This window comes from Rhinopithecus roxellana, chromosome 5 (assembly GCF_007565055.1).
Source record: "Rhinopithecus roxellana isolate Shanxi Qingling chromosome 5, ASM756505v1, whole genome shotgun sequence".
In the NCBI taxonomy this organism is placed as follows: domain Eukaryota; kingdom Metazoa; phylum Chordata; class Mammalia; order Primates; family Cercopithecidae; genus Rhinopithecus; species Rhinopithecus roxellana.
In genome coordinates this window covers 79,195,851-79,203,455 of record NC_044553.1, presented here as the reverse complement: position 1 = coordinate 79,203,455, position 7,605 = coordinate 79,195,851, and the positions used below count along the sequence as shown (strand labels likewise).

Here is a 7,605-nt window from a genome sequence, read left to right as displayed (position 1 = left end):
ATAGAAGGGTAATAAATGAAATATGTAAAACTACACAACCAGAAAAATAAACAACTACCAGTACCCAAAACATGGCTAAATCTCACAGGATTATGTTGAATGAAAGAAGCCAGCCACAAACGTTCACATACTGAATGATTCCATTTACATGAAGTTCAAGAACAGGTGAAACTAATTTCGCCATGTTTTGGGTGCTGCCAAGATGGCACTTTGAACAGTGTGTTCTAACATGGTGGAAAGGACAGAAAAACAAAAGAAGAAAACCGAGCTAGGCAGCTCCCTCAAGCCCTTTCATAAGGTCCTTAATCTCATTCATGAGGGAGCTCCTCCCTCATGACTTAATCATCTCCCAAAGACTCCACCTCTTGATGCTATCACATTGGGGTTTAAGTTCAACATGAATTTTGGAGGAGACATAATCATTCCAACCATAACAAATATACTTTACTAAAAAAGAAGAAAAAAGAAAAATCTTGTCTCTAAACATAATATTTTAAGAGTTTATATATTTACACTCCAGTTTTCCGCTTGCTTACTTACATATTTTTGACCATGAGTGTCATTCTTAGCTGAGAAAAGTTTCAGTAAGTTAATTTTTTCTTACATTATCTATTACTATCTTATTCAGATAAAACCAAATTTCTAACCTAGATTTTAGGTTAAGACAGGAACCCACAGTCATTTGTTGCAATGTGAGAATGACACAGAGAGATATTAACTAGCAGAATCCAACTATAAAAATAAATTTAAGAGTACATTTCTCTACTAATGACTCCCCCAGACAAATCATTACTTGGATAGCAATGAATCAACCAAAAATGGAAGTGAGAACAATTTGAGTCCTTTTTGTGATGGATGGATGTTTATGAGACTATTAAGTGAAGAGGGTTCAGAAACAAGGGGATAAATGGCATGCTAATTTGGGTTTGAATGGAGTAATGAGATGATCTTGGAAATGTAAGAATCCTGCTTAATGGGACTTGTCTACTTGCAATTCAATAAACCAGTATAGTAAATTCAAAGAGACAAAGGACATGAGCACTCAGGACAAAATTACAGAAATAGTGCCGGGCACAGTGGCTCACGCCTGTAATCCCAACACTTAGGGAGGCTGAGGCGGGCAAATCACCTGAGGTCAGGAGTTTCTGACCAGCCCGGTCAACGGGGTGAAACCCCATCTCTACCAAAAATACAAAAATTAGCCAGGCATGGTGGTGGGTGCCTACAGTGCTAGTTACTTGGGAGGCTGAGGCATGAGAATCACTCAAACCGGAAAGCAGAGGTTGCAGTGACCGGATTGCCCCACTGCACTCCAGCCTGGGCGACAGAGCGAGACTCCGTCTCAAAAAACAAACAAACAAACAAAAATTTACAGGAATAAATTTGGCAAAGAGGCACCAAAGTTGAGATAAGGGCCACTGTTCCACGTCTGACATCTTTAATTCTTGAGTCATGGGGATGCCAAGCCAGGAACAGAATCTTCTGACTGGAAGCTAAAACCAGCCTTTGGGGTGGGTTCAGAGAGACTGTTCAGACTCAAGATGCGAAAGCAGATGTTGCCTGGTCGAAAATATCCCGATTGCAAGGGCATTTTCAAAAACAGTGGTGCTCGGGAAAGAGAATGCTGCGTGTTTAAAAATAAATTAAAAAACAAACAAACAAAAACAAACAAACGAACAAACTTAAATGAATAGAAACAAGGAAGAAAAAGTGACCAGACGGTAGGGTGACCATATGTTCTGGTTTGCCGGGTACAGCTAAGGTTATGTCTGCTGTCCCGGTGCAATTATTATAGTGCCCCTTTCACTCTCCGAAGTGTCTAGATTTGGATGAAAAAGCATATGATCACCCTACTAAAGAGAGGAAATTAGCCAGAAGACCCATGTGTCTATTTTAAAAGGTATGGACTGGCCCACAGCCGAGTGCCACTGCCCAGCTGAGCGGTGTGCACCACCTCTGCCTCACCCTACCCCGCCCTGCCCGGGTCTCCAGGAAGGCTGGAGCGGAACCCTCGGCTCCCGCGCTGTTCTCGTGCCATCTGCAGGTTTTATGCGGGACTGCTTCTCTGCATACCACTACCCTCCACCCCGCCTCCCCATCCTGACCCTGGACAGCCTTGGACTTGGCCGAAAGACATTCAGAGCACGGGAATCCCTGGCTGGGGAGTGGGCTGGACCCGACAGTGAAGTCCACGTTACAGAATCAGGTGGGCCCAGCTTAAACCAACAAAGCCTAGCTGCTCCTCTTCCTACCCACTCCTGTCCTGTCTCATTTTGTAGATGGGAAACTGAAGCCTAATTCAGATTTTTCATTGGTAGGATTGTGAAGCATATAGCTGGAGCCTCCCAGGTGCTATTCCCCACATCTCTGTCTTTCCCCTAATAAAAAACCAGTCAGGACTACTGGTGGCATGTGCCTATGGTCCCAGCTACTTGGAAGGCTGCATGGAAGTATGGCTTGAGCCTGGGAGGTGGAGGTTGCAGTGAGCTGAGATCATGCCACTGCCCTCCAGCCCTCCAACCTGGATAACAGAGTGAGATCTTGTCTCAAAAAAAAAAAAAAAAAAAAAAAAAAAAAAAAAAAAAAAAAAGGGCTGGGCATGGTGGCTCACATCTGTAATCCCAAGACTTTAGGAGCCTGAAGTGGGTGGATCACTTGAGGTCAGGGGTTCAAGACCAGCCTGGTCAACATGGTGAAACCCCATCTCTACTAAAAATACAAAAATTAACTGGGCATGGTAATGTGCACCAATAGTTCCATCTGCTCCAGAGGCTAAGGTAGGAGAATTGCTTGAACCTGGGAGGCAGAGGTTAGAGTGAGCTGAGAAGACACCATTGCGCTCAGCCTGGACTACAAGAACAAAATTCCATTTCAAACAAACAAACAAACAAACAAACAAACCAGACCCATAAATGGCTCACACATTGGAATTAGCAGGGAAGAGCTTTAAAGTAACTATATACATACATTAAAGAAATATCAATACTTGCTGAAGATGGTTAAAAGATAATTTAGAGAAATAATTTTTAGTATAAATATGTCCTAAATATGCATGGTACATGCATACTAAGTAATTATTTGTTATCAGAAAACTAAATTTAAGTGGGTGTCCTATATTTTATCTGGCATCTCTACCCCAAAGCCAAGCAGGAGAGAGTCCAGAGTCCTATCTTCCAGCAGATGACCTAGCCTAGGACAGGGCCTGACCAGGGGCAATTGTGCATTGGATGGGTTAGAGATGTTAGTCATTCAATGTGTCTAAGGTTTTGCCAGACCTGCATACAATCAATATTATTTTTATTTAATATTTTTGTCTAGAGCAACTTTAAAAATTTTAACCTTTTATTTGGAAATAGAGATTCAGAGGAAATTTCAAAGATGGTACAGAGAGGTTTCATGGACTCTTCACTCAGTTTCCTCCAAAGGTTCTATTTTGTATAAATGTAGGACAATATCTAACAATGTCACATGTCTAGGTCTATGCCATTTTATCACATATGTAGACTCCCTTAACCACCACTACAGTCAAGAAACAGAACTGTTCCACCACCATGAAAATCCCTCTCCTGCTATTCCTCTGCACTCATTCCAGGCTCTTCCCCTCTACTATTCCTACTCCTGGGAACCACTAATCTGCTTTCTGTCTTCATAATCTTTCAACTTCAAGAATACTATAAAATTTTAAAATTAGCCAGGCATGGTGGCACGAGCTTGTAGTTCCAGCTATGTGGAGGCTGAGGCAGGAGAATCACTTGAACCTAGGAGGTGGAGGCTACAGTGATCCTGCCACTGCAGTCCAGCCTGAGAGACAGGGCGAGACTCTGTCTCAATGAATGAATGAATGAATGAATGAATGAATGAATGAATGCCTGGCACAGTGGCTAACACCTATAATCCCAGCACTTTGGGAGGCCGAGGCAGGTGGATCAGTTGAGGCCAGGAGTTCAAGACCAGCATGGCCAACATGGCAAAACCCTGTCTCTACTAAAGATACACTGACATCACGGTGTAAATACTTTACTAAAAATGACCAAGATCATGTCACTATACTCCAGAAGGGCCAGAGTGAGACTTTGTCTCAAAAACAAAACAAAAATCAAACAAAAAAGGAACATTATACAAATGGAATCACAAAGTATGTGGCCTTTTGAGATTGGCTTTTTCTTCCTACTCAGCAAATGCCCTTTGAGATCCATCCAAGTTGTACATATTCCTTTTTATTTATCTATTTATTTTTTTTGAGATGAAGTCTTTCTCTGTCGCCCAGGCTAGAGTGCAGTGGCGTGATCTCAGCTCACTGCAACCTCCACCTCCTGGGTTCAAGTAATTCTCCTGCCTCAGCCTCCCAAGTAGCTGGGATTATAGGCCCCCACCAACATGCCTGACTTTTTTTTTTTTTTTTTTGCTCTTGTTGCCCAGGATGGAGTGCAATGGCATGATCTCAGCTTACTGCAACCTCAGCCTCCTGGGTTCAAGTGATTCTCCTGCCTCAGCCTCCCGAGTAGCTGGGATTACAGGTGTCCACCACCATGCCCAGCTAATTTTTTTTTGTATTTTTAGTAAAGACGGGGTTTCACCATGTTGGCCAGGATGGTCTTGATATCTTGACCTCGTGATCCACCCACCTCGGCCTCCCAAAGTGCTGGGATTACAGGCGTGAGCCACCATGTTCGGCCACCATTTTATATTTCCACCAGCGATGTATGAGTTAGTTTTGTCTGCATCCTCACCTCAATAATTTGATATTATCACTATGTTTGATTTGAGCTGTTCTAATAGACATGTAGTGATATCTTACTATGGTTTTAATTTGCATTTCCTCGGTGGTTAGTGTTGAAGATCTATTCATGTGCTTTAAGTCAACTCATTTTTAAAACCTAAATACACGTATTTTAAAAGGAAACTTTTGTTTTAGGAGGCCAAGGCAGGCAAATTGCTCAAGCCCAGGAGTTCACGACCAGCCTGAGCAACATGGTGAAACTCCATCTCTACAAAAAATACAAAAATATCTGGGCATTGTGGCGTGCACCTATGGTTTCAGCTACTTGAGAAGTGAGACAGGAGGATTGCTTGAGCCTGGGAGGTCGAGACACCGTGAGCCGTGATTGCACCATTATACTCCAGCCCGGGTGACAGAGAAAAGCCCTGCCTTAAATAAATGAATAAAAGAAAATTTGTGATTAGTGATTCTCAAAGTGTGGTCCCTGAGGCAGTAGCATCAGCATCACCATCACCTGAGAACTTGTTAGAAATGCAGATTCTCAGGTGCCACCCCAGACCTCCTGAATCAGAACCTCTGAGGAGGGGGTTCAGTGATCTGCAGTTTAACAAGCCCTCCCGGTGAGAATTGGTCTCATTTACTACAAATAGAAGGTAATGGTAAAAATAAATGCATCTGCGTATCACCTGAAATCCTCTTGTGGGCACCAGGTTCACACACCACACTTCCGGGCAGGAGCCCCACTCACAGAGGCTATGACAAGAATGCTCCTGCCCCTGGGGCTGTGCAGTGACAGCTCACACAGCTCCACATGGCGGTTCTGAGTGTGGGAAGTGCTGATGGAGTCCTACCACAGCCCTTCCTGCCCTTCACTGGACTGAGAAAATCCAGGCTCTGAGGAGGGCGAGACTTGCCCAAGGTCACCCAGCAACATGGTCAGTCTCCTTTCCCAGGGCCCTCACAATGCCTGGCCTGTTTAAAGCCTGCCTCTATTCACTGCTGAGTGGATCCAGCTCCAAAACAGAATATGGGGAAGGATACTATCTTGTGCAGCTTGTTTATAGCTGCAGATACATGAGAAAAAAAGTCAGAAAATACTGTTGAAGCAGCTATTTGGGAGAGAAGGGGTTTGCTGGTTTTTTTGTGTTAACTTTTCTATATTTCATAATTTTTATCACAATAATCATGTTTAGTTACATAATCAAAATGTATTAAATATAGTGTTAAAAATCGACATGAAGCCTGATCCAGCCACGGCCTATCATTGGCAGAGTCAGGAAACCTTCCAGATAGAGCAGCCCTGCACCTGCCCCAGGTCACACCCTGGGCCTGGGCACATGCTAGGCCCTACGACTGGACATCCTCACCCCGTGGTGGCCTCCACATCCATACTCACCAGCACCTCCTGTGGGCGAGACCCTCCCCTGCATCCAGCCCTGAGCACCCCCTAGCCCAGAGGGCACCTCATGGTGTGAGAGTCCGCCTGCCTGTCTCTAAAGAGAGGAAAGCTCCTTGGGACATGTGTTCCACTTGACCATCACCCCTGGCCTGGTACAGAAAGGTGGACAGTGAGTATTTGGTGAATAAATGAATGAATGATTGGAATGAATCCCCCAAATGGTAATTTCCTGAGGCCCTTCTCCAGCTGGCCTAGGTGGAACCAGTTCCACTTTTCACAGGAAAGCCAGGTGTGAGGAGTGGGGCAGGTATGTGTGAGGGGCCAGGTTCTCAAAGGCTGAATGGACACGGGGCTTGTGGTGGGATGTGGGGGTGGCAGTGCTACTGTGGGAGCCTCTAGGTGGGCTCATCCCTGGAATCCCCCCAGGTATCCTGGTGCCCCCAGCTGCTGTGTGGCATGAGAATTCCTGGCTGGCGGGGACACACAGGGACTTGTTTGGATTGGCCACCAGGTCCAGCCCAAGGAGCTGTGCCTCCAGCCCCTCAGGGAAAAACTCACTTCTGATGTGTGACAACAGCTGCAGGCAAGGGGAGGGAGAGGTGTGCTGGGCCCGGGCCTTAGAAGTCAGAAGCCAGTTCATGCCCCTATGTGGGAAAAGGATAATATACATAGGAAAGCGATGGGGCCTCGGCTAGCTCTAGGGTCCTGGGTTACGGTCAGAACCATCCCTCATGGACTCAGTGACTTGGGCTGACCCAGCCCCTCCCTGAGCCTCATCGGTGAAACCAGGGCTGGGTCAGGGCTCTCGACAACTCCCAGCTCCAACCTCTGGCTTTCTCCCAGGAGGGCAGGAGATCAGAGAGGTGATCCAGGCTCCCCTGTTTGCCTCAGCCTCCTTGTGGAGCTTCCCTCTTTCTGCCTGTGAGGTGGGTGGGGCCAGAAGGAGGGGCACTCACCTGTGGGTCTCTGATTTCTCTGCCCAGGTGTGCCTGGAGAGCCTGGTCTATACCTGGTGCTCTGCTACACCCCATGGCCTGGTCACAACCTCCCTGCCTCCAGAGCAGCCCTGGCCCAGGGAAGAAGCTGGTCTCTGCATAGAATGATAGGTAGAAAATGGAAGTGGGGATGATAGCTCTGGAAAGGAGTCAAGGAAGAGGTGTCGTCCCAAGGATGTGGAGGGTTTTTCCAGAATGGTGCGGGCAAACATCAGGAGTTGGGAAGCGTGGCTCCCTCTGTGGGAGCTGGGGCAACTTGCCTGCACCAAATAGTGGTAGGCTGTGAGTAGGGCAGGCACAGATGGGGTGCCTGGAGCCTGGGGTCCCTGTCCTTGCAGAGGACTGGAATGCAAAACAAGTGTCCCCTGCCCTCTGGCTGGGGGACATCCTCTACATCCAAGCCCAAACACACACCAGCTGCCACAAGCCCCTGAGGCTCTTCAGAGGACCAGTGGGCAGCCACACCCATGCTGGGTCAGCCTTCTGGGCCC

At 46.5% G+C, this 7,605-nt stretch overlaps 1 pseudogene; it reads left to right on the top strand.

Moving 5' to 3' along the window:
- The first annotated feature begins 1,541 nt into the window (after positions 1 to 1,541).
- The window catches only part of LOC104654578, a 28,941-nt pseudogene continuing 22,877 nt past the window's right edge, over positions 1,542 to 7,605 (top strand).